This window comes from Dipodomys spectabilis, unplaced genomic scaffold (assembly GCF_019054845.1).
Source record: "Dipodomys spectabilis isolate Male_0828 unplaced genomic scaffold, ASM1905484v1 ptg000069l, whole genome shotgun sequence".
NCBI classification, from domain to species: Eukaryota; Metazoa; Chordata; class Mammalia; order Rodentia; family Heteromyidae; genus Dipodomys; species Dipodomys spectabilis.
In genome coordinates this window covers 7,889,793-7,917,693 of record NW_024870746.1, presented here as the reverse complement: position 1 = coordinate 7,917,693, position 27,901 = coordinate 7,889,793, and the positions used below count along the sequence as shown (strand labels likewise).

Genomic DNA, 27,901 nt, shown 5'->3' with positions numbered 1-27,901 from the left:
GTTTAGCAAACTGAACCCCAAGATAGGGACATAAGTGTTTTTTTTATTTCTTGCTATTGTTTTTAACATATTTATAAGGTGCCATGTGATTTTTTTTGTTGCTTTGTATGTTCCTCCCCCAGGGTATAACCAGTTTTCACTGTATTTGATGTCCATATAATTTGGGGAGGGAAAGGGGAAAAATGTTTAAATAGGGATACAGGTTGACCCATTGTAACAATGAGATGTACAAGACACTATGTTGAAAAACGAACTTTACAATTTAGTGGGGGGAGTGTAGTTGTGGAGGTGGGAGGAAGGGATGGCAGGGGAATAACAAAGGAGGAGGGAACAATGCTTGATAAGAAATGTACTCATTACCTTGCTCATGTAACTGTAACCCCTCTGTACAGCATTTTCACAATAAAAAACTTATTTAAAAATAAGGGAGGATTGAAAAAGATCAAAATGATAATGTGGTACTTCTAATGAAGTACAATTGTAAATAAAGAAGATGTTTATATTGATAACAACAAATGTATTTTATTCAGGAAATGAAAGAAGAGCTAGAATCTCCCAAGTGCTGGACATTTTGCTCAGGTCACAGACAGCCATGGAAGACATCATCTGTTGACATCAGGCAGAGAGAAGTCTCACTTTTTACAAAGGCTTGAAAGGTTGGCATTGCTGATGGTGACCTTTCCTCAGCCACCTGTTGGACAATAACAGAGTGGCAACTTCAGGAAGGAAGTCTCTCGTTGCCAGGATAAAAGATACAAGATTTCAGATTACAGGAGAAAGGATAGAGGAAGTTCTTCTGCATTCAGAACGGGCTTTGAAGAGAAGATGGAGAGGTTGCCATGGAAGCAAGTGATCCGGTTTCCTTTGTCTTTTCATGATCCTGTTGAGTCCTGAAGCCATCACTTGCTCTTGGGTGGGCACTTTGGCTGCCAGGGTGTGGGAGGCTGCACGGGAGGGCATTTCTGCTGGCACTGCTGAGGTGGACACGGCTCAGGGCACTTTGGAGGTAGGCATGGCTCAGGGCACTTTGGAGGTGGGCATGGTTCAGGGCACTTTGGAGGTGGGCATGGTTCAGGGCACTTTGGGGGTGGGCACACAGGAGGAGGCTGGCAGGGCTGCTTGCACTGCTGCTGTTGGTAAGACATCTTTCTGCAGTCTCAGAATCTGAAACTAATCACATGACAGTGTTTACAAGAAGGGACTCCCTTAGAGAAAGAAGAAAAAGCATACAGAATGTTACAGGCTACTACTTGTTAATTCTGCATTGGAAAACATTCCTTATATCATGCTATTTTTCCAGGGCAAAAAAAAAAATAAATCTGTGGTCCAAAGCACTAAGCAGTGTTTGAATGAAAATAATGCATTCAAGAGAGGACATCAAATTTCAAAGATCATGGGTAATCTCATTAGCAATTTCTTTCTCCTTATGTCTTAGAAAGTCCCAGTATGCTGAGAGAAGTATATGCAAAGGGCTGTCCCAGGAAGATTGTTCCCCTGCTTCAGAAAAAGTCCTTAAAAGAAACAAAAAAGCTGGGCACCTGTGGCTCACACCTCTAATCCTAGCTACTAAGGAGGCTGAGATGTGAGGATCACTGTTCAAAGCCAGCGTGGGCAGGAAAGTCATCTCCAATAAACCACCAGAAAACTAGAAGTGGCACTGTAGCTCAAGTGGTAGAGTGCTGGACTTGAGCTGAAGAGCTAAGGGACAGCACCCAGGCCCCAGAGTTCAAGGCCCACCACTGACAAAAAAAAACAAAACAAAACAAAAAGACATTAATATATATATAAATACATATATATATATAGTTCTTCCCTCTTCTTCAAATAAGTTTTCCCCTTATTAATTTTTATATGGATATCAAACTATTTAACAAAGAAAAGCAAAAGAAATCTGGCATATAATATTGTATGTCAATCCTAAAATCCATTTTTTAAAAATGGTAATATCCTTGTCAGGCACTGGTGGTGGCACACCCCAATAATCCTAGCTACTCAGGAGACTGAAATCTGAGGATTGTGGTTCAAAGCCAGCCCACACAGGAAAGTCTCTGAGAATCTTATCTCCCAAAACCAGCCAAAAGCTAGAAATAGAGCTGTGGTTCAAGTGGTAAATCATCAGCCTTGAGCACAAAACCTCAGGGACAGTGACCAGGCCCTGAGTTCAAGCATCAGAACCAGCACACATGAAGAAAGGAAGTCTCTGAATTTGCATCTAACAAACACACTGTCTCCAGATTAAATTCAATACCTCCTTGGGCCAAAATAAGAAGATCTCAAGAACTAAGACTCACCAAGTGCTCCAAAGTGGATCAGGACTGGAATATCAGAAGTATAGAAGCCATGCATCAGAGGACCTTTTTATAGGGCTTGCTGCCCCACCCAGGGGAAGTGGAGATGCCTAAAACTGGACAAGCCCAACAATTTCCTAACCAAAATGCAAATCTATCCATAACAGGCTTGACAGGGACTCTGAAAAATACGCAATTTCCTGCTCTGGGATATCCTCCTTGGATTAAGTCCTTATGACCCTGAGATCATCAGCTCTTGGTTCCAGTCATTGATAGAGCCTCTGAGTGGGTGCTAATGACTGTGAGCCAAGACTCAACCATTTTCAGGTCTCCATGGTTTTTTTCGTGAACAGAACACTTGAGCTGTCTTCCTCAGAGAAGCACTTCTCTTCCAGGGTAGATTTGGATATCAGAGTGAGATTCAGTCTCTGTATGCTCTTCCTCCATGTTTCCTTCAGGATCTGTTTGAACCTTTTTTTTTCAAAGATACTACATAGTTTTCTTTCACTGACACTCGGGGGTTGTTATGAAAACCTTTCATTTATAATAAAGGTATACTTGGTGATGACCACATGGTAGAAATGAGGTAAGACTAGAAAAAAAGCAAGTATTCATTCCAAATCGTGGTCCACCACTGATGCTCCCAATAGTACAAAAAAGATGGAAAGACTCATACCTCATATGCAAATAAGAGTAGATTGAAACTCTTGGCAAGGGAAGAGGGAAATCTATGGGGAAGAATTACAACTTTGGACAATCTTATATGATGGCTTTCTCTAAATGCATTTTATGCTTTGAAAGACAGTTATTTTAAGATGTTTAAAGAAAAAAAACCACTGGAACATAATAAAATATACAGGTCTCTAGGCATTCACACAGAGTGAGACCAAATGAGGATATTCTAAGAGAGGATCAAAAAGTCAAAATGGCTATGTGCATCCGACCATATAAAATAAGATTTATCAAAATGAACTCCAGGCAATGAAAACAAGAGGTTAGTTTTTTCCCTTATTGCTGTTTTGTTTTCATTTCCTTTTGTTTTCTTTGTTTATCTGTCTTTGGTAGGGAAACAGCAACACAGAAATGAAGGAGAAAAGGGTGAACTGTAGCAGTGGTAATCCCGAGACACTAGATTGAAAATGTTACACAATTTGTGGGTAGGGATGGGAAGGAAAACTGAGAGAAGAGGTAATATTGTTCAAAAGAAAGGTGCTCTTTATCTCACTTTTATAAGTGTAACCCCTCTGTACATCACCTTTACAATAACAATAAATAAATGTTAAAAAGTATTGTTTGGTGTTTTTTGTATAATCTCCCCACTCTGCTCCAATTACTACACTGTCTTCTTATTGCGCACTTATATTTACATATAAAAGTCAATCCAGACATGTTATCAACGCATTTACGAACTAGCCTTTTCATATTTCTTGGAAAACTTCCTGCAATTGGTGTAAATGACTAAATGCTGTGCATTAAGCATATAATATGATGTTGCTGGAAGCTCCCCATCTTGGCCAAATGATGAAGGTAACTGCCCAGGAATGTGCTTTTTAATTCAAAGGAAAAAGAAGAAGAGAATGAGGAAGAAAAAGAAGGGCTTCCCCCTCAAAATCCCTGAAGCAGTCACCGGTTACGCTTCAGAAATCTCGGGAGCACTGAATCAACCCAGCATCACACCTCTCAGTGAAGCAAGAGAGGTTCCCAGAATTGCTATTGCTATTGCTCAAGTTATCCATGAACCATGACCCCACAGCAATGGAGCCATCTCTTTAGCACCTTAAGCCCAGGTAGTGGTAAATGGTCTCATCACTGGCTGGCTCAGAAAGACACATTTCAATGTGCAAAGGGTAAAGCAAATGGACTTTGATCAGTACCGGATCCTCAAAGACTGACTGACTACTGCCATCTAAGAATTAGCTAGCCAAAAGATCCATTCTGATTAGAACTTGAGGCTTTACCCCTGAATGCACACCACTCAGAAAGGCTGCTAATAATGACATTGGGAGCATCAGAGGCAGAGTAGGTAAGGAGAAGATTGAGAAGGTAAGGAGAACACTGGGAGTTCTTCACAGATCAGCCACATGAAAAGCTTTCATAGACAAAGAGTGGCACCCAACAATGAAAGCTTCTGAAAAGTGAAGAACACATACACATGCCATGAGCTATTTTTCTAATATCTGTATGGTATCTGTCTGATTTATCTCTGTATCTTCTATTTAATTATTTTTCTTATGATCTGCCTATCTACCTTCAGTCTGTCTATTCATCTTATCTATGCATAATCTATGTGTACAGCACATGAACCTAATTAACATTATGATCTTTTAAAGTCAAATACTCCTCTGTCTAGTACTGCTACTTTCTGATTTTCTATTATTTCTATGAATAATTTTCTAATTATTATTATTATTATTATCAATCATTACTATGAGAAAAATAGCAGGAAAGAACAAAAGAATTTTATGTTGTTTTAATTATTCGCTTATTTTTAAATTACATTTACTATGATATGTTCTCTGCCTCAATCAAAACAGTCTCTGCATATCAGGATTCTACACAACTCTTGCTAACTTTGGGCCAACTGGCCTCAGACCTCAATTCTCTCTATCTCTACCTCCTAAGTAACAAAGATCACAAATGTGAATCGCAACACATAGCCCTCATCATTTTTTGATTTTCAACAATAGACCATTTGAGAAAAGAATAAATAAATTTCAGAGCTAAATTTCAAAATAGAGCAAATGAACAGACATCAACTGCAGAATGTGTATGTTTTTTAGATGTCTATGAAACTTTCTCCAGAATAGTCACACTTAGAACCATAATACAAGGAGAAGGGAGGGGAAGGGAGAGAAGAGAGGAGAAGTGGAAGGGATGGGAAGAGAAAGGAGAGAAGAAGAGAGGGAGAGAGGAGAGGGGATAGAAATGGAGGGGAAAGAAATGGAGAGGAGAGAAGAAGGGAGGGAGAGAAGAAGAAGGAAGAGGAGGAGAAGAGGAGGGGAGGGAAAAAAGAGGAGGGGGAAGAGAAGGGGAGAGATGGTGGAGGGAAAGGGAAGAGACAAGAAAGAGAAAAAGGAAGAGAGGGGAGGAAAGAAGCAAAGGAAAGGAAAACAGGAGATGGAGGGAAGGACAGAGGAGGGGAGGGGAAGAAATGGGAAGGGAAGGCAGAGAAGAGAGGGGAGGGGAGGGGAAAGATGGAGGAGAAGATCTGGGAGAGGAAGGGAGTAGAGAGGATCTAATAAGCTGGGAGTTCACATCTTCAATCCCAAGAATTGTCTTTGATCTTGAAACCGTATCAGGAGGAGACTACACAGCTTCTCCCTTCCTTTCCACCTCATGTCATAAGCTTGTTCTCTTACTCATGGTATTTTACCCTGCCATTTGCTCAATAAGCAAAGTGATTTGAAGACACATTGTCAGAAAAGCATACCCACCATTATGAATGTTGTCCATATCATAAGAAGCTTTATTCTACACTATAACCTTTAAAGCACTGACTACAGTTCTAGCTAAGCTAGCGGAATGTCCTGCTGGAGAGACTTAACAGGATTCAGATCTGTCTCCAAGGACTTGCCATTTTACAGACAAGTGTATCTTGTTTTAAATTTCACAGAATTAAACAAGTTATCTTCCCTTTTAAATACTTAGAACCTCAAGAAAAGATATGCCTAGGCCTCCTTTCAGAAGCTTACTTGACCAGTAAATGAGCACTTTGAAGGAGCCTGCATACTGGTAACAGTAACTTCACAAGTGTAAATAAATTGGAGGAAAAAAACCTTATTTTCAAATATTGGATAAGAATACTACAGAAACAGATTTCAGAAAAAATTACAATAGGACACTGAATTTTGTGAATCGTATCAAGTGAAGTAAGCCAGATCCAGAAAAACAGAGGTTGCTTGGTTTACCTCTTTTGTGGTAGCTGCAATGTGCCTATAAATCTACCCCTTGGTAAGCAAGAGGTTACAAATCAATTCATTGAAGTGTAATAGGCTCTATGGATAGCTCAAATAGTATAATTCTTTTAAAAGGCTAAATCAAAGCCCAACAAAATCTGTACCAGGAAATGGGTATTTGTGAGAGCAAAGAGTAGGCCCAAGAGGAGAGGGGTAGAAGAACAGAAGGGAAAGGAGGGGAAATTGCAGCCAAGAATTCATTGTATACACTACAGAATTGAGAACTATAAGGGAGGGGGTGGGTTGAAGGGGGATGAAGATGTTGGTGACACAGATCAAGATGCATTCTACTCATAAACTGCTTTGTTTCTTAGGAGTTTTTTTCTTTTTCTTTTTTTTTCCTTTCTTTCTTTCTCTTTTTTTTTTGTAGGTTGTGGGGCTTGAACTCTGGGCCTGGGCACTGTCCCTCAGCTCTTCAACTCAAGGCTATTGCTCTACCACTTGAGACACAGCAATGCTTCCAGTTTTCCAGTGGTTTATGGGAGATAAGAACGCACAGACTTTTCTGCCCAGGCCAGCTTTGAACTGTGATTCTCAGATTTCAGCCTTCTTAGTAGCTAGGACAACAGGCATAAGCCACCGGCACCTGGCATAAAATTCTTTGTTAAATTGCCAAGAAAGAAAATCAATACATAACCTAAAACTAAGCTAAGCAAGGGAAGGAGTAAGTTGAGAGGGCTGGGTGAGAAGGTTGAAAGAGATAACGTTGACTGAGATGCACTGTATTCAGAAACTGCTTTGGTGAATGGCAACTCCTTTGCACAACTACTTAAATATAATAAACATATTTTTAAGAGGATGGCACATGGGCTGGGAAGGTGGCTCAGTGGGAGAGTGCTTGCCTAGCATGCATGAGGCCCTGGGTTCCATTCCTTAGTACCACATAAGCAGGAAAAAAAAAAGAAGAAGATGGCACACAGGGAAAAGAGGCAACTTCACACCTGGGAAACAGCTCTTCCTGTTTTTGGTACTACTTCTGTTCAAAGGCTATTATAACCTTAATATTGACATTCAACCAATTCCAAGAATAACTTCATCTACAGTTTTATACAGAAAATGAGGTTGACTAACAAACAATAGGATGTCAACAATAAGGAAGTTGAACATCCTAATTCCTATCCTGGTTATATACAAGCCATTTTCATTCTGGAGGAAACATGGTGATGGTGGTAGAAATAATAAATATTTGTTGCTGCTAATTAACAAGCACATATTGAAAGCTACATAGTTTGTAAAGCATGGTGCAAAACAAATAACATATATTAATTCAATTGTAACTTCGGTCTCTCCTCCTTCTAGAGGAGAGATTAAAATTCTGAAGAGTTGGAAAAAAATGCCTGTTTAAACTTACCAAAAATTGAGGATAATGATTACTAACTTTTCATAGTTACACATATTAATGTGAGTTTGAAAAAATATGGGAACAAGGCAACCCTGACGGTAAAGACCCTGTCCCAGGAATAAGAAGAAAGAAAGAAATTAAATAAATAATAAATAAAATAGCTAGGTGACATTGTTCCTGAAATGGTTTTGGAAAGAAAGAAAAGTATTTGACAAATTGTCACTAGATGCATTTTATTTAGGAAATAAAGAATTACATTTGCCCAGATGAAAGAAAGCACAGCCCAAGTGACACACAGACATGGAAGACTGTTCCAATGGGGCCAAGGAGAGAGCTGATGCTCTTTCTTCCAAAAGCATTGGGTTTGACCCAAGGTTTTGACCTGAGGATTGACCTTCTTCTCCACCTCCTGTTTAGTGACAGTGCAGCAGCCCCAGGAAGGATACACCTTGACGTCAGGATTCACCACGGGCACATTACAGGATAGAGGGTGGAGAGAGTTCTTCAGAGCAAGATCAGGCTTGGAAGAGAAGATGGAGAGGTTGCCATGGAAGCAGGTAAGCCAGGTTCCTTTGTCTTTCCAGAATCTTTATGAGTCCTGAAGGCATCACTTGCTCTTGGATGGGCACTTTGGCTGTCAGGGTTTAGGGAGTGACACAGGAGGGCATTTCTGTTGGCATTGCTGAGGTGGGCATGGCTCAGGGCACTTTGGGGTTGGGCATGGCTCTGTGCACTTGGGAGGTGGGCACGGCTCAGGGCACTTTGGGGGTGGGCACGGCTCAGGGCACTTTGGGGGTGGGCACAGCTCAGGGCACTTGGAAGGTAGGTACACAGGAGGAGGCTGGCAGGGTTGCTTGCACTGCTGCTGTTGATAAGACATCTTTCTATGTCTCAGACTCTGAAAGAAATCACATGAAAGTGTAAACAAGAAGGGACACCACTGAAAAAGAAACCAAAGCTTGCAGAATGTCAGAAGATATGGCTTCTCTTTCTAAAAAATAGATTTCAATCTGTTGGCCCCATTTTGATAACTTTCTGTCTTCTCTCTTCCACCTTAGTGATTCCTATCATCAGCCATGAGAAAACCTCCGTCTGTCCTATGCCATTGCGCCAAAGTAAATATCTCTGGTTGGGAGGAAAAATGTTCTTTGCAATAACATTATAATAAATAATGCTTTGAAGAAAGATATCACACATTCAGAAATAATGATTAATCTCCTGAGCAAGTTCATGCTCATTAATCATATCTTGTGGATTTCCAGGAGATTGACAACAGTTCAAAGCAAAAACTGATCCAGCAGCAAACTGCATAGCTGCTTAAGACACCACTTTAGAAAGGACCAAGAAAAAGACATGTAAAAGGGAAAAACTTGTTCTGTCCTCTGGGTAAAAACTCCCCATGAACTTCCTTCTCTGTAGATATGCCAAACTCACAAGCAAAAGCAAACAAGAAAGCTAAAAGCTAACAATGTGCAGTCATTGTGTGCTCCATTCCTGTTTTCATTGATGCATTACCATAATTTGAACCGCAAGATTTGCTGTCTACAGAGAAACTGGACCCCTCATAATACCAACACAAGAGATAGAAACTCGAGAAATCAGACTCACCACCTTCTCCAAGGCAGATCAAGACCTGAGGACTAGGAGTATAGGTGTTGGCATCAGACAATCTGTTTTGAAGGGCTTGCTGCCCCACAGAGGAAAAGTGAAGCTGCCTCACACTGGGCTGGCCCAACAACTTCCTAACCAAAATGCAAATCCAGTTGTAACTGGCTTGACAGAGGCTCTGAAAAATGGGAAATTTCCTGGTCCAGGATATCCTTATTGGATTAAGTGCTTGTGACTCAGAGGTCCTTCCTTAGTATTCAGTTTCAGTCACTGGTGGCAGTGGGAGGATGCTCTAACAGGTGTTCAAAGGCTATCTTTGTTGATGGAAGGAAGATAAAAAGTCCTTTTTCCCTTATAGCTTCTCTGAATTTGATTCCAATTTAACATATTTGCTCACATTTGTTGATGGCTTTTGTGTGATAGCTGGACCCATTTATTTTCTTCTCTAATTTCCTCCTACTATTTACCAATGTGCTAGAAGAAAGGACAAATCAGATACAAGAAAAGACCTGAAGTCTAGTCCTATTTCCATCATTGACAAGACCTGTGAGCACAGGTAGGGTAGCTCTCACCCTAAGTTTGAATCTTTCTCTGTAAATAATATATGCCTCTCTATGTGGTGCTAAAGGAGCTGAGCCATCTCTTGATGCTGTTCAGATGTTCACCTCCAGCTCTTTTCACACATAGACATAGATTTGATCTCTGTTCTTGGTCTCTTTGCAGCTCTCCTTTCCCATCAGACGAGGTGAGTCTCTCACCAGACAGATTTTTATTTCAGAGTGGGATCTGGTTTCCTCTGATCCTACTTTTCCCCCTCATTTCCTTCCAGGGTGTTTACTCGTGTTCTTTCATATAAGAAAAAGAAGTCTTGAAAAACACTTTAAGGACCTAGGGAGATAAACAAAAAAGTAATGACAAGCATTCATTCAAAATTTATTTCCTGATGCGGTCCCCTCTGATGTGCTTACAGTTTAAAGCACAATGCATACATTTAAGCCAGGATATGCAAATAATGGATCATTGTTTGGGAAGGGAACGGGGTCAGAGCATTAATACTCTGAAATCTAGAAGGGGGAATACATTTTAGAGAAAACTGTGTCATGGCACTCATTCCATCCAATTCCATACAGATTTTGAGTTGTTGGATAATTGTACATTTTTAATTTACCTGCATGCATATCAAAGCTGTCTTCTCCACAGGTCCTCCACCCATCTCCCCATGCTGTCTTATCCTCTTACAACAACAGAACAAATTGGAAGATTTGGCACAGTTACCAGTGCATTTGGTGTGGGCATTGATAACTCTGCCAGATCTTCCACTTATTTCTTCCCTCAGTCTGTAGGCATGGCTAAAAATTGTCTATAAAACATTTTAAATGATACTGCTAGAGTCTCTTCATCTTGGCCACATAACCAGGAAGCTTTCTAGGAATGTGGCTTTACAAATTAAAGACTAAGAAGAAGAATATGAGGAAGAAGATGTGGAAGAGGAAAGGCTCAAAAAATCCCTGAAGCTACTACCAGCTCTGCTACAGAAAGCACAAGAACACCAAATCAACCAGAATCACACCCTCTCAGCAAGGCAGGGTAGGTTCCGGCAACCCACCCTGACAGTACAGGAAGGAAGGGTGTAGGTCCAAAATAACACGTCTACGACCCTACTACAATAGGATCATCATTTTAGCATCTAGAGGCCAAAGGACTAAAAGTATTACATCACTAGATGGTTCATAGAGATGATTGCATATTCCTATCTGCCAAAAGGGAAGCTAAAGGGATTTAACCCAATGTTACTACTTCCCGTAGCCTCACATCAGTTCTAAAACATAAATCCTTAGAGCAATGTCTAGTTTCTGCCATCCAGAATTGGAGAAATGACACTAAAGGTCAGGTGAAACAAGCTTGACAAATGACTATAATGTCAGCTAACACATTCAGTGAGCCCTTGAGAATCCTCCCGGAGTGTTTCCCACTCACAAGCCTGCTCATCACGACAGATCAGCCTGTGCTCAGATCAGATCAGCCTGGTGAGCACTCAGATCTGTTCCCTGAAGAGCTGTCACAAATGAAATGTGTCATCTGACAAGTAAAACTTCCCAGACTGAACAGTCAAGAGCTAAGAGGCATGGAATACACACACACACACACACACACACACACACACACACACACACACACACACACACACACACACACACACTTTGGGTTCTCTCTTTCAATCTACATATTTAATTGCTTTTAAGGATCAAATAGTCCTAGGTTCAATTCTGCTACTACTTCCTGGTTTTCTACTTGTTTTTAAAAGTCATTACTATCATTAAAAAAAAAAACAAGAAACAAATTTTGAATCTTTACTAATTCTTGACTTACTTTTCTCATATCTGCTCATGTACTATTAACAAAACAGTACCTGAACTTCAAGATTGTACAATAAAGCATGTGACAAATAAATATAAGGAAATAGGAATTGCGCATAAATAATATTTTGGACATGTTCAAACAAATGATAACTGCACGTCTCCATGGATTTCTACCTTCTGTCTTTGTGTGAGTCTTGAACTCAGAGTCTAGGCACTATCCCTAGCTTCTTTGCAAGGCTAGGGCTCTACCACTTGAGCCACAATTCTACTTCTGGCTTTTTTGGTAGTTTATTGGACATAAGAGTCTCATGGGCTTACCTGTCTGGGTTGGCTTCATAATGCAATGCTCAGCTCTCAGCCTCCTGAGCAGCTGGGATTACAGGCAAGACCCACTGTCAACAGCTGCCTTTGCCTAAATTACTTCATCATTTTCTCATAATCCTGATGGGTAAATCATAGAATGCATATATGACAGCTATATTAAATAACATAATCTAGAAGAGTATTTAATGTCATCAATAATACACAAATGGTAATTAAATGTACTTAAATAGGATAAGATTTTGATTAACATATTCATAAAAAATAGGGACCACTCAAAACAATTTGTTAACAGTTATATTTGGCAGATGATTTTTGTTTTTTAATTTTTCTTTTCATGATATGGCCACCAGAGTGTCCATCCACTAATGACCAGATAAAGAAAATATGGTATGTAGCAGGATGAAATACACAGAAAGTCAAATATTGCACAATTTCACTCATATTTGCAATGTAAAATAGTGATCTCAGAGAAGTGGCTCTCCTCTGAGAGAATTGAGAGGAGAAAGGATGGTCAATGAGCAGTAACAGACACATGGGAGAAGTCAGTTCTGGTATTCTGTTGAACAGTAGAGTTATTGTAGATAACAATAATGTATTTTTCCAAAAAGTTATACAAGCAAAGATTTTAAATATTTTCACCAAAAATAAATGAAAAATATTCGAGGTAATTGAAATGTTTATCCCAATTTGACCATTACAAGTTATATACATTCATTGGGAATCATGTAATCCCATAAATATATACAATATAATACCATGATATTCAGCCTCATGAGAATGAATTGGCTGCTTGGATGATAAATGAGAACCAACTAGTTGCTTTCTGCAAAAACACACCTCACTGGCAAAGTCATAAATAGGCTAAAAGTGAAAAGATGAACATTTATATCTAAAAAGGGAAAGCTGAAGCAAGCTAGAGAAGGTAGAGTCACATCTCACAAAGCAGGACTCAAGACAAAAATAGAGGAGCTAAAGAAGGTCACTCTACTCCAGTAAACAATACAACCACACACTCCCAGAAAGCTGCATGTAATAGTCTTTTTCTTACATGAGTGATTAACATAAATAATTAAACAATGCTATGTAAGCCACAAAATAATAAAACAAACTCTGAGGAAAGAAGAGTGGGCTGCTGGATAGGCTGCTTCGGCTTGGATAGGCTTAACCTGTCAATGGTAGCCTGTGAGGCATACATACAACCTCAAATAATGTATTTAAAATAGCTCATGCGGGTCAGCCCATGTGTACTAATTTTTGCATCTTGGACCAAGCTTACAGTTAATACAACTTGGTAGACTGAAGTCCAGTTAAGGAGAGAATGAAATGGCTCAGGTGAATCCACTTCCAGAACACCCACACCATTAGATCCCCCTTTCACCTGGCTTCTCTGTCTGCCATGACCTTGTGTCACCTGTATTTCACTTTGATACCAGGAGGATGCTGTTCTCATAAAATTAACAGGGAGGCAGAAAGTCTTTTCTGTTTTCTAAAGATCTCTTATAGTATTTGTGTTATTTCTGCCTTAAATGTTTGATCAAATTCTTCAGCAAAATTACCTGGGTCTTGAGTTTTGCTGGAATAGGGCAGGTGGCTGTCTATAAATATTCTTATGAATTTGTCCTTTCATGTGTCCCATGTCGAGAGAGAAAAACTCTGGTGTGGCTTTTATGGTCTCTGACTTTCAGGATTTTCAGGATTTTACCTTTGCTATCATTACATTTTAGATATATTGAAAAGAATAGGTAGGGAACTCAAGATTGGCTCACCTAGTATCTCTTTTCCCTGATCATTCCAATCTTCTCATCTTGTTTTAAGAATAAATGATTTTCCTTCTGTTGATCGCAAATAATCAGGAAAGTTATGTGTACTACACTTTCCCAGAAATAGAAATCTCTGAAGAACTCCTTCTATCAGAAGAGAATCAGCATCTTTTTGATATGTCCCTTTGCCATAAAAGGATATCAAAGTGTGAGAATTTTCCCAATTTCATAAATTAGCCTGAGTGAGCCAATTCTTTTCTAGGACAAATATATTGCCAGTGGCAGTAAGGAAAAGGAAGATAATGATGATAATGGTGATAAAATGACACTACACTAAGTATTATTTGTACATTAAGTATTGGGCTAAGTTGTTGCACAAAGCAAGCTTGTTATTTTAATGTTCTTTAATTCATGCTCACATAGCTGCTAAGTATCTCTTTCCAAGACACTCAGCAAATTAAAAGCAGAACAGGAATCTGCACCAAGACAGAAAGAGTCCTTGGTTTTAAGAGCCCAAAGCTATGGGTGAGAACATGGAAAGAAGTGACACTGGTCAAGATGCATTGTATTCGTAAACTGTTCTGTTAAATGACAACTCCCTTGTACAACTCCCTAAAGGTCACTTTAAATGAAAACGAAACAGATTTAGAAAGCAATTTACCACAAAGCAACACAATTGATTTTTTAAAAGTTTAATTTAAAGGTGGAAAGTTTCCAACTCATCATAAAAGGTGAGCTTTACTTTGGAACCTGAGTGAGACTTTAGTCATCCTGTTAGTGAAATTAATGACTCAAGGATCAGGTAGAGACCCATGATAGTTCTTTGTGATGAATTTCAGCTTAATGTCTTAAATTTTTACTATTAGTTTCTGAAGACCTGTGTCCTTGTTCCTTGGTGCTGAGACTTCTGAACAGACCACTCTACAGGAAGAGAAAGGACCTCATCTCCACTGGCCCAGCTGAGTGTATTGTAGAAGTGGTCACAGGTAATAGGAAATGGTTCCTCTCTGGTGAGTATCTGGAAGACAGGCATGAATCTAAGCATTTTGGAGGTTGGATGGAAACAGGGCAAAAAAGGCAGCTAGAGGGCTGGGAAGGTGGCTCAGTGGTAGAGCGCTTGCCTTGCATGCCTGAGGCCCTGGGTTCGATTCCTCATAAGCAAAAAGGAAAAAACCGGAAGTGGCACTGTGGCTCAAGTGGTAGAGCGCTAGCCTTGAGCTGAAGAGCTGAAGGACAGTGCCCAGGCCCAGAGTTCAGGCTCCACGACCAGACCCAAAAAAAAAAGGCAGCTAGAAGGGATGCTTTCAGCTGTGATGAAAAAGCCCTCCCCTAACTCATGAAATCTGAGCAAAGACTTCCATTAATACTACTCACAGAAACTGCCTTACACTGAGCAAGCAAAAGCCCTTCTAAGGAGCTGGGCCTTTCTGTCTTCAATCACCAATTTCTTTGCTTTTGAAACTGTACCTTGAGATTATGTGGCTCTCCCTCCTTCTCCTTCAACCTCAGTTTTCTTCATATTTACCACAGAAAATCCCACACTTGTTGAGGAGGAACATAAGTGTTACAGTTTCAAGAGTCATTATCAGAAAGGTATGCTCTAACAATCTTTAATTCAACAAGATGTCTTTAAAGCACTGATTAAAGATCTGACTGAGCTTCCTTGGAAAGATCATAACCGCTGCTGAAGAGGATTGCAAGGACTCAGATCTGCTTCAAAAGGCTTGTCATCAAACCTCACAGAAGAAAGGCGACAATCCTTCTCATTCAAGCTATACTCCCTGTCTATATATTCAGAACCCCAAGAAAGGGTATGTATATGCCTTCTTTCAGGAGCTTACTTCATTAATAGGCTGTGAACACTTGGGAAACAGGGGCACAGCAGAGCAATAACTTTGCAAATCTACACGAACATTGTATATATATGCCACACTTGCTTTCTATTATTTAGTGAAAGACACTTAGGTTGGCTCCACACTGTGACTATTGTGAATAATGCTGCTACAAACATGGGTGTACAGGTGTCTCTATTGTCCTAAAATTACAAATGTAGCACAATATAAAACAGAGTATTAATCATGAAGAATTATGAAATTATGCTACTTTCAGGAAAATGGATGAAACTAGAGTTCTTCATGTTTATTTTTTTTAAAGTTCAGAGGGACAAAGATTCTCTCACCTAAAATATATTTATATATATTTAGAATCTAGACCTAAAATATGTGTATGTAAATATTTTTTTACATATGTGCATAACATGAATGTAACTGTTGTACTGTTTAGGGTATGGGGAGAGGAGAGAGGCGGGAAAATTGTGGTTGTAAAGTATATCAACATATATTGTGTGTGCATATATATATTTGTTTATATATATGCTTACATATATACATATATATATATACATATGAAGATGGCATATTGACACCAACTAGAAGTTGAAAAATCAGTATGGGGTGAGATAGGAAAATGGCCAGAATGGAGAATGGAGCTAATCTAATCAAAATACACATACATATTATGAAATCTTTTTGTATAAAAAATATACACTAAAAATGAAAATAAAAAGATAAGTTTTTCATAAGATTTCATTTGCTTCAGATTTCAATAAATAAACATTGAAAAACCCAAATATTTTTGGCAGTACTTGGGATTCAATTTAGGATCTCCTATTAGCTAGGCTTAACACTCAGTCACTTGAGCCATGACCTCAGTCTTTTTTGTTGTTGTTTTTGTTGTTTGTTTGGGGGTTTTCTTGTCGGTCGTGGGGGCTGAACTCTGGGCCTGGATGCTGTCCCTTAGCTCTTCAGCTCAAGGCTAGCACCCTACCCACTTGAGCCACAGTGCCACTTCCAGCTTTTTTCTGCTTATGTGGTGCTGAGGAGTTGAACCCAGGGACTCATGCTTGTGAGGCAAACACTCTACCACTGAGCCAACTTCTCAGCCCAGTCTTTTGTTTGCATTTTGTGTTTCATGTAGGCTCTACAGCTTTAGTCCAGGCCAGCCCCAGGTCATTATCTTTCTAAGGTAACAGGAATACAGGCATGTGTGCTAGGATATCAACTCCTGGAGATGTTTTAAAGTGTGGTCTTGAAGATTTTTTAGCGTGTGGTCTCTGACCATTGCAGAAAATAATTTCAGATGAAAACAATGATGATGGCACATTGAATCTTGTTAAAACAAGGAATTGGCAAAGGTAGATAGAAGGCAATTTCATGTCTTGGAAACACACATACACATACAGCACACACACAAGCACACACACACGCACGCACACACACACACACACACACACACACACACACATTCTTCTAAACTGGACTACCTATATTTTAAGGCTGCCATAAATTTTACATGGGACATAGGATGGATTCTCAGAAGCTCTTAGTCTGCAATATTACCTACAAAATGAGGTAAACTATAAAACAAATGACAACAGAATATAAAATGTAAGGAAGTTTTAAGATTTTATTTCCTATCCTATACATCCAAGTAGATATCCAAGAAATTTCTTTTTTTTTTTTTTTTTGTCAATCATGGGGCTTGAACTCAGGGCTTGGGCACTGTCCTTGCGCTCTTCAGTTCAAGGCGAGCACTCTTACTGTAAAGCTGAATTCGGAAATCCTTACCCAAAAGACCACCAGAGACCGTCACCAATGTAAAAGCGAGGGAGTCTTTATTGCAAGCTCGAACTTGGTCCCCCGGGTACATGGCAGCAGCCCATGACGCTGAGAGGCCCCGAGCTCAGGGTTACAGCACTTTTTATACACTTTTTTAGGGAAGGCAGGGGCTTTGCATACATCATAACTTCTTGTAACAAATGACTACAAACCGCGGGAAAATCATAAAACAACTCTATAGTATGATTGGCGCACTACAAAGTGGGAAAGGACCAGAAACAAGTTGTTGGTTAGATCAAGGGGGCTGATGTACTTTACACTGGTTGGCTTGCACCACAGGGGAGTCTCAAGAGGATAGGCGCTAAACTGCAGGGTGTCTGGTTTAGATAATGGTCACCAGACCCCAGGAGGGGCAGTTCTGGAATTTCAGATACTTTGACATACTGTCTTGAGAAAACACCATCTGTGGTTCCGAGAATTGTTTGTGCAAGGCTTGCTGTCCTAATTCCTAGCATTGGGGATGAAGTGGGTCAAGGGTTAAGTTGCAGAACTGAGATGGGGGTCTTAAGTGAAATGGAGTTGCTTAGGTTCCTCATTACCATGTGAGCCACAGCGCCATTTCCAGTTTTCTAGTGGTTTAATGGAGATAAGAATCACACGGCCTTTCCTGCCCAGGCTGTCTTTGAACCCCAATTCTCAGCTCTCAGCCTCCTGAGTAGCTAGGATTACTGGCGTGAACCACTGGCACCTGGCTTCCAAGCAACTTTCTTGCTGAAGAAACTGTGTTGAAGAAGAAATAAGAGAAAGAGGAGTAGGAGGAGAAGTAATAATATTGATTTGATGCTGTTAATAAGCTACCACTTACTGTATACAATTTAGGGTCAGACGTTGCAACAAACCTATATATACAATATAATATGTATTTTATATTATATTATATATATATAGGTTTGGTACAATGTATAATACTATATATATTATATATACATATGTATATTCAATGTTACACCAAAAGTAAATTTTGAGGTAAATATTAGTTTTCCAACTTTGTAGCAGATAGATTGAAGTTCTAAGTGTTAGAAAAATTGTTACTCAAAACAAACATTAATTTAAGATAATAATGAGTTTGAAATAATAAAAAAACTCAGTCACTCATATGACCTAAAATTAAGACAACTCAAGACAATCCTAACCTTGAAAGTCAGACCAAAAGATCAAAGGGGCCAAAGAAACAGAGAAATACAACAATGCTGATGTTGTTAATACAATATGATGTTGCTAATAATGAAGGAAAACATTTATGCCATCATCAGAGATTGCACTTTATTCAGTTTATGAAAGAAAAGTTACAGATGCCCAAGTGGTGGAAATTCCTGCCCAGGTGACACACAGACTTGAGAGACATCCTCTAATGACACCAGAGAGACACCTTCTGTTCTTCCTGCTGAAGGCCTGGAATACTGGCTCTGGTGAGGATGGGCCTTGTTCAGCCACCTCCTGGACAGTGGCAGCATGACAGCCTCTCATTGTCAGGAATCATCACAGGCAGGTTACAGGATAAACAGGGAATGAAGCAGGTTGTTCTGTATCCAGAATAGGCTTTGAAGAGAAGATGGAGAGGTTTCCATGGAAGCAGGTAGGCCAGTTTCCCTTATCTTTACATATATCCTGATGAATCCTGAAGCCATCACTTGCTCTTGGGTGGACACTCTGGCTGCCAGGGTGTGGGAGGTTGCACGGGAGGGCATTTCTGCTGGCACTGCTGAGGTGGGCATGGCTCAGGGCACTTTGGGGGTGGGCACGGCTCAGGGCACTTTGGAGGTAGGCACGGCTCAGGGCACTTTGGGGGTGGGCATGGCTCAGGGCACTTTGGGGGTGGGCAAGGCTCAGGGCACTTTGGGGGCAGACACACAGGAGGAGGCTGGCAGGGCTGCTTGCACTGCTGCTGTTGATAAGACATTCTTCTGGAGTGTCTGAATCTGAAAAATAATCACATCATTACAAGAAGGGACTCCCAGAGGCAAAGAAGCCATGGCTTATAGAATAACAGGGGACATTACTTCTCTCTCCAAGAAAATAGCTGAATCTCTCCAACTTCCTTTTTACAACTTTTTTTTTCTGGATTCTCACTCTCAGTTTAGCAATTTATGTCATCACTCATAGGAAACTCTTTTTTTCTAACGAATGCCAATTTCTAAGGAAAATATCCCTGTTCCAAGGAATCAAGTATTATCTGCAGGCAAATACCTATCTCAATTCTGAAATTCTGGGTAGTCTCCTGAGCAATTCCTATCATCTTATCATTCTTTTTTCTGAAGTCTCACAAGTCTAACGGGGATAGAGAAAAGTCTGTTCAGAAAGAATTCAAGAGTCTCACACCTGAATAAGACATAAACCTTTGAAGGATATACCAAAAAAAAGAAGCAAAAGAGAAAAATACTTCATTCTAGCCTCTTCTTCAAATCAAAACTTCATCAAGTCTACTATCTTATATGTTCATATGATTATCAAGTCACCTGACTGAAGCTAAAGCAGGTTACAAGGTGTCTATCAACAACTCAATATCCATCCCATGATCAAAATTTTAATTGCGAACCTTGCTGATTAAATTTAGCACCTGAGAAGACCAAAGCAAAAACAACAATAAAATAAACAGGTAAACTCAAGAAATCAGACTCACCAGCTTCTCCAAAGCAGTCGGGAGTTGAGTATCAGGAATGGAAATGTTGGTACCTCAGAGGACTTTTTATAGGGCTTGCCACCCCACCCAAAGGAAGGGGAACTGTTGAAAATGAGGCTAGCTCAACCATTTCCTAATCAAAATGCAAATCCATCCAGAACTGGGTTGACAGAGACTCTAAAAAGTAGGAAACTTCCTGCTCCAAGATCTCCTTACTGAGTAAAGTGTTTATGATTCAGGGAGCTTTCCATGGCTCTTGATGGCCATGGGGTAATCAGGAGAATTCTCTAACTGGTGGCCAAAGGCTGTGTATCTTGATGGTAGACCAGAAGCCCTTTCCATTTTACAGTGCTTTGAGTCTTACAACTACCTGACACATGTGTCCCACTTTAACTGATTGACTCTGTGTGGTAGCTAAATTCATTTATTTCCATTTACACTTATTTTTATTTTTAATATTTTTATTATCTTTAAGTAGTAGTACAAAGGGACATCTTGGCAGTGTGCTTCAAGGAAGGAGGAAAAACTGAAAAAGACCTGAGATCTGGTTCCAGTTCCATCCGTGGCAAACCCTGTCTTTCAAACTTTGAGAATTAACTGGTCAAATAGGATTACAAGATCAGGGTTTGTCTATGTATCTTGACACTTTTCCCTTGAACACACATCTCTCAAAATTGCTGCTGAATACTAACCACCAGAGGCTCACATCTATCATCCTAGCTACTGCGGATGTGAAGATTGGGAACAGAAAGTTTGAGCTCCTGGATGAGAAACCCATGTGCAGGATGGATTGAACCTAAACAATACAAGGGTTTAGAGGAGCAGTGAGAGGTCCCGGGCAACAACCCAGGCAGACCGAACTTGAAGACAGTGATGTGAATGCAGGATAGAGAGATCCCAGCTGGGAAGGAGGAGCTGCACAGCGGAGGATGCTCGAAGATGCTCTGCCACAAAGGACCCAGGAGAATAAGGACATCTTCACCAGTCAGGGAACTTAGGGATGATGAGAGTAGTTTACAGAAAGCTGAGCATATCTGCTTCTCCTGCTCCCACCACTCTCCCCTGTCCCCTCCCCCTCCACCGCACCTCACCTCAACACTGTTCCCAGAATATCCCATCAGCCAGTTCTGGTGTGGAAACAAGCAGCCCTGAGCCCCAGCCCCATCCTCTTCCCACTCCTGGCTCGGTGGACTTCCCTCTGTCCCCAGTGGGTCTTACCACACAGATCTACCCTAATGGCATTTCTGCTTCAACTGCTGGTTCCCCAGTCACCTGCAGAGCCCTATGATGTTATCCAACTTGCATGCGATGATATTCATCATGTATCTACCGTATTCTTAACTCCCGGGTTCTGAGAGCGCTCTGTGGAGCCGATCCTCTTCTCATCTTGTTCCTGGGTCTGCTATGACTCAATACGAGTCTATACTAAACTCCTAAGTATTCAAAGGAGAGCATGGAAATTGCATCGGATTATAAGCAAAGAGAACAATCGATGTGTGAAAGGAAACCAAATTTAAGACTCTTCCCCATTTTATATCATAACTTTTCTTACCCATGTACTTGCTACAACTAACTAACACATAAGCAACAGCAATGGCAGAAACAATAGTGCAATGCACCTACAGTGCTAAGAATTTTACTCCCATTTTCCCATTGAAGGAGTAAAACTCGGATGTAGCATTACAGTCCTCACTTTGGAGCTGGAAAAATGGAAAGTCAGAGGGATGAAAAGCTTTGCTGGAGGGTCAAAATGGATATAAGCAGTTGGGCATGGATTTGAAGCAATGAAAACACATTCCAGGGTGGGCCATTGTTACAGATTCAATTTAAACAAGATTCATCAAGTATTGATGAATACACAACAAAAAACCGCTCATCACCTTCACTTGCCAAAAGCATGGATGGGGGCTCATGGGAGGAAAGAAATTAAAAGAGAGAGAAACTGACTTTGCTTTCAACCATGAAATTCTTATTTGTGAAGCAGAAAGGAAGGTACTTTGCTGGTGGGATGGTAAGCGCAGCTGTCATCAAGAAGGCTCATGATGGAATCTGTCCTCCCTTCTCTACTTGAGGTCTTAGGAAACATGGAATTGATGATGATTCTTGCTTATAGAGAAGCAGTTTAACCACTTCTGAAAATAAGCAAGATGTTTGTCACATAACATTACAGATTATAAACACACACACATGTGCGCACACACACACACACACACACACACACACTAGAGGAAGACATGGTTCCTGGCATTCGGGTTGGAATACAGGAGGTGGCTTGCAAATCTACATTGTTCCAGGGCAAGGTATGAAATCCGAGAAGTCATAAAGTGTTAAGAAATCAAAGCACATACTTGAAAACTCAAAGGGATAATTCCACAGCTCATTAAGTAAGCTTTGGCATCTCGGCTTGTAGGAGTGTCTCTACCATCATCTTACTGCTTGGGAATATTGTTTCTTCTACAGCTGAAGCCAGTTTTTAAGACTCACCACGGAGCACACACAAGAGGTGGATCAACTAATATGAGGGAAGTTGTCTTAAAAGAAGACAGCATCAGGTTTTTGTGTGTTCTTGCATACTAGAATCTTTCTAATGAACTTTTGAAATCCTAAGTTTGCATACTCTTGAAATGATTGTGAGGAAAAGGACAATCCTTTCTCTTTCCCTCTTTTGGGATGTCCTAGTCATTTATTTTCCCTTAAAAATTTTTTAATTCAATTCTCTAAAAAAAAAAAAAGAAGAAGAAGAAGAAGAAGCAAATATCCACTTTTGGGTATTTACCCAAATGATCACAAACAAGGCTATACTAAAACTACTAGCACAACTATGTTTATCATAGCATTATTTAAGATAGCTAAGATATGGAACCAATCCAGATGCCCCTCAGTAGATGAATGGATGGAGGAAATGTGGTGGATATATATACAACGGAATTCTATGCCTCCATCAGAAAGAATGACATCACCATATTTGTTAGGAAATGGAAAGACTTGGAAAAATATATATTAAGTGAAGTAAGCCAGGCCCAAAGAAATATAGATCTTATAGTTTTCTTTATTTGCAATAACTAGTATAAGTTGAGGACAAGCAGAAAAAGTCAAAAGCTATGTACATATGACCATATAAGATGATGTTAAGTGAAATGAACCCTAAGATAGGGACACAACTTGTTTTTTTTTCTTACTTGCTATTGTTTTTAATGTATCTAAGATGTAGTATGTGATTTTTGGTTTCTCTTGTATGTTCTTCTCCTACAGCATAGCCCCTGTTTTCACTGTATTTGATGGTGGTGTCCTACATCTTTGTATATGTTTTCTTAATTTGGGGAGGGGAAGGGAATAACAAAATTATGAAACAAAGATGACCATTGTAACAATGAGATGTAAAAGACACTATGTAGAAAATTAACTTTACAATTGGGGCGGGGGGGTGGGGTGTGGAGCCGGGAGGGAGAGGAGGCAAGGGATGGTAGGGGAAAATCAAACAATGCTCGAAGGAAATGCATTCATTACCTCACTCATGTAACTGTAACCCCTCTGTACACTATTTTTTACAGTAAAAACATAAAAAAGAAAATCAGAATTATAAGGTCAAAGTCACCTATCACCATTGGTATGTCTATTAATAAATAACATGAAACACATCAACATGATTTCTACTTCCATATTCAATAAAGCACTTTCTTTTTTAATGTTTCTTATTGTAAAGATACTGTACAGAGGGGTTACAGTTACAAGAGTAAGGTAATGAATACATTTCCTATTAAAAATTGTTGCTCTCTCATTTTTCCCCTCCCATCCCTTCCTCCCCACCCTCCCAACTCCTCCCAACCCCAAGTTGCAAAGGTCATTTTCAACATAGTGTCTTATACAACTCATTGTTACAATGGGTCAACCTGTATCTTTGTGTGATCAACTGTAGCATATTATAAATGTTCCTTGCCAGTGGCCTTCACATTCCCCAAATTAGAAAAGTGTATATACAAGAGGTAGGGCACCAGAATCAAATACAGTGAAAACAGGGGTTATAGCACAGAGGAAGAGCATACAAAAGAATCAAAAAAACTCACTTAGTACATTAAAAACAACAGCGACAAAGATAGAACCTCTTGTGTCCATATCTTGTCACTAAAACACTTTTTCTTTTGTTGTTGTCATTGGTCATCATGCTTGAACTCTGGGCCTGGGCGCTGTCCTCAGCTCTTCAGCTCAAGGCTAGTCCTCTATCACCTGAGCCACAGCACTACTTCTGGCTTTTTCTGTTTATGTTGTGCTGAGGAATTGATCCCAGGTCCTCATGCATGTGAGGCAAACACTCTACCACTGAGCCACCTTCCCAACCCCAATAAAGCACTTTCTTAAGGCAAGATATAATTTCTCATAGGCACCCTGCCAGCCAAACTATACAGATTCTCTAAAGCCAAAACTGAGATCGTTGGCAGTAATTCTTTTTTTTTTTTTTTGGTCCGGTCGTGGGGCCTGAACTCTGGGCCTGGGTGCTGTCCCTCAGCTCTTCAGCTCAAGGCTAGCGCTCTACCACTTAAGCCAGAGCGCCACTTCCGGCTTTTTTTTTTCTGCTTATGTGGTGCTGAGGAATCGAACCCAGGGCTTCAAACATGCAAGGCGAGTGCTCTACCACTGAGCCACCTTCCCAGTCCATTGGCAGTAATTCTTTCAGGGAAAAATTGTAGCCCACACAGAGCAGCTACATATCATGAGGGATGTAATTCACCAAAAACTCTAAACTTGACCTGCCAGGTCACCTGGTTGGTAGATGTGTATATCCTCTTTCCCAGGACATGTGCTCAAGGAGAAGCTGGCCTTTGCTGAAGTTCTGCCCTTCCAGGACCTTCCAGGGCCTGTCCTACTTTGAGATTGATGGAGTTAGTTCTCAGTTGACAAACCAGTGACTTGTTTGAATGAATGGGTTCAGCACTCTTTCCACATCCCCTCATGTTTATCTGTATCACAGATACACAGATACCTATCCCCACCTAGACACACAACACAACACTCTTCCCCTCACTTGCTCTCCTAAATCTCAATGTTCCTTTTTTTTTTTTTTTTTTTTTTTTGTCGGCCGTGGGGCTTGAACTCTGGGCCTGGGCGCTGTCCCTCAGCTCTTCAGCTCAAGGCGAGCTCTCTACCACTTGAGCTACAGCGCCACTTCCAGTTTTCTGGTGGTTTATTGGAGATCAGAGTCTCACGGTCTCTCCTGCCCGGGCTGGCTTTGAACCGCGATCCTCAGATCTCAGCCTCCTGAGTAGCTAGGATTACAGGCGTGAGCCACCAGAGCCCGGCTCAATGTTCCTTTTAATAGTAACTAATGAGTGTATGAGACATTGGAAAGCCTCCCATGAGGAGGGGACATGTGAATACACTCAGGAGTGATGACCAGGACAGAGTTTTAACATGCTACATTCCTCCAAATAGAACACAGGCAAGCTCTGAGGTAGGCATTGTAGACTTAACAAAACCCTCACAGTGTGGCTAATAAAGATTCACCAAGACCCAATGTCTCCTTCATTCCAGATCTAGATTCACCAAGCTTTAGGTTGGCACCCAGAAAAAGACTCCTCATAGATCTCCAACATGTTACACTACTTTCTTCTAAAGTCCCTCCCAAATCATCTCTTCCTACTTCTTCAACTTTTAAAGGACACATATATACATTTTCCCTGTTGTCTTATCTCTGAAAAGTCCAGTCTCTGAATAACCTGAATATACAGTCATTCAAAGGACTTATGTAATTGCTAATTTGATTAACATAGTTAAATAATTACCATGTCATTACAGGAAAGCCAGGAATCGTTTTAGGGAAATTTTTAAGCCTCATATATGTAGTTCAGTCATTGCCATTACCTACCATTCATTAGAGAACATTTTAGGCATGATTTATTGCCACAGTGTTATAGCTAATTACAGTGGCTTTCAACAGCATTCCTCAAAGAGACTTACCACCTGTTTCTTGTTTCATGTTTCATATACTGGAAGTATGAGTGGATCACAGTGAGATGAAATCATATTATGTCTTCCCTTCCCACAGCCCAAGCCCTCAGTGCCTCCTGGGTCTTCTTTCTTGTTTGATCAACTGTAGCATATTATAAATGCCCCTTGCCAGTGGCCTTCACTCATCCCTAGATGCTGCATCTGCCCAGGTATATCTGCAGACTGCTTTCCCAACATCTTAGTTTATCCTTACTTCCTCCAGAAAGGCTTTAGCTTTTTGGTAATTTTATTACTAAACTTAAATTTTAACATTTCAATAATTTTACTGGCTATGCTTACTTTAAAGGACATCTTAATGCATTTATAAAATATGTGTAAATACATAAATATATATTTCTGTAAGAAGAAAAGGCTTCCAATAGCTATAGGGCAATGACAGGGCCCAAAACACTTGCCAACTACTTGAACAATGTTCCCAGGTGCCCTATGAGGCCATAGCCAGAACTCTCAGGAATATCTGTGCCTTCAGCAATGATTCCACCAGCTCCATAGCTACTGCTGTTCCCTGACTCTTCCCAGGCCCCTCCCATACATGGCTTAGACCAAAGACTCAGTCATGGAAGAGCCATAAGGAAGGCCCATCTCCTCCCAGTGCCAGTGTAAAATGTGCATTCATCCCCAGCCTTTCATTTCTACTCTACACTGAAGGGAGATGAATTCTGGAAAGCAGAATGCTCTTGGGAAGAGATATTCGATTAGTAAACCTTAATTCCTGCTGTATCATTTTCCAAGTGTGGCTTGTTGCAAAAGATGGTCTTACATGTCAAATCATTTTGCTGGTTCTGGAGATGCACTGTGGGCTTCTGTGGAGCACCGCCCAGTGTCTGCAGCCCTCTGCCCAGTGGTCCACTGCTGGAGGAGCTGTTCCCCTGGGGCAGGCCCTTGAGGACCTTCCTGGATTGCCCAGAAGCCAGTTACAGGGCTGGAGCCCCAAGTTGGTGGCTGCAGCCAGCCTCCTGAGAGAGAGGGTACAGGAGTTGCTCGAGACCAAAGCCATGCTGGTGATGAGAACAAAGATTTATGGACATTTGCAGAAAATGAAGTCACTTTGTGTCAAAAAGAAATGTCAGTTGAAGCACCAGATTATCTTACTTTTGGTTCCCTCAGAAGAAAAAGATGAAAATGATTTGATCCTGCAGGAAAGGGCAGGAGTTGGGGGTCAGGAGGCAATGTGGTCTCAGCAATAGGCTTCATTTAAAAGATGGCAGTTTGAAATCCTAGAATAATTTCCAAGTGGACAGGCGGCCTTAGATGGCATCTTAGATGCTGGCATTTGCCAGTATCAGGAGATCAGATGCCTATAAACACATGAAACATAAAGGAAGGATGCACAGAGTACAGCAAATGCCAAAGACGGAGAAGCAAAGCCACATCCATACTAGCACCTTGACTGTGGCAATCTTGCCCCAACCTACTGAGATTAGTCTGGTGATTAATCCAAAAGATTTGAGAATTGACAGTACAGGAGTCAGTGGAGCTGTGGGTCAGCATGTAAACACCACAGCATGTAAACACCAGATAGTCCATCTTCCAACAGGTGTTGTTTTCTGAGTGCCAGAGATCACAACTAAAAAACAGAGATACCACTATGAAAAAGCTGCATGCAAAGCTGTATAGCATGTATCTGGAGGAAGAAACAAGAAAGGTTACAGTGCTAGGGAAGACCAAGTTGGAACTAAAGGAAGGTCAGAGAAAACAAGAACATACTATTTTCCACAGAACCGGGTCACAGATCGTAGAATAAGCAAATCATTGGATGATCTGGAAGCTTATATGCAAGGAGACTGTCTACTTAATGAACTCATACAGTCACCAAAGGGCTATGCTGATTATGAATCTTTGGTAAAAGTAATTTCCAAAAACAGACAAGTTGATTTGTTATTCAAGCTTTTCATAGTATAGATTAGGTAATTTTTTTCTTAGCCAGTTGTGTTGTGTATAAATATATAAATCTTGGGGAAAT

At 40.4% G+C, this 27,901-nt stretch overlaps 1 pseudogene; it reads left to right on the top strand.

The window, feature by feature from the left end:
* Nucleotides 1-1,012: 1,012 nt before the first annotated feature.
* On the top strand, nucleotides 1,013-27,901 carry LOC122109257 (annotated as a pseudogene).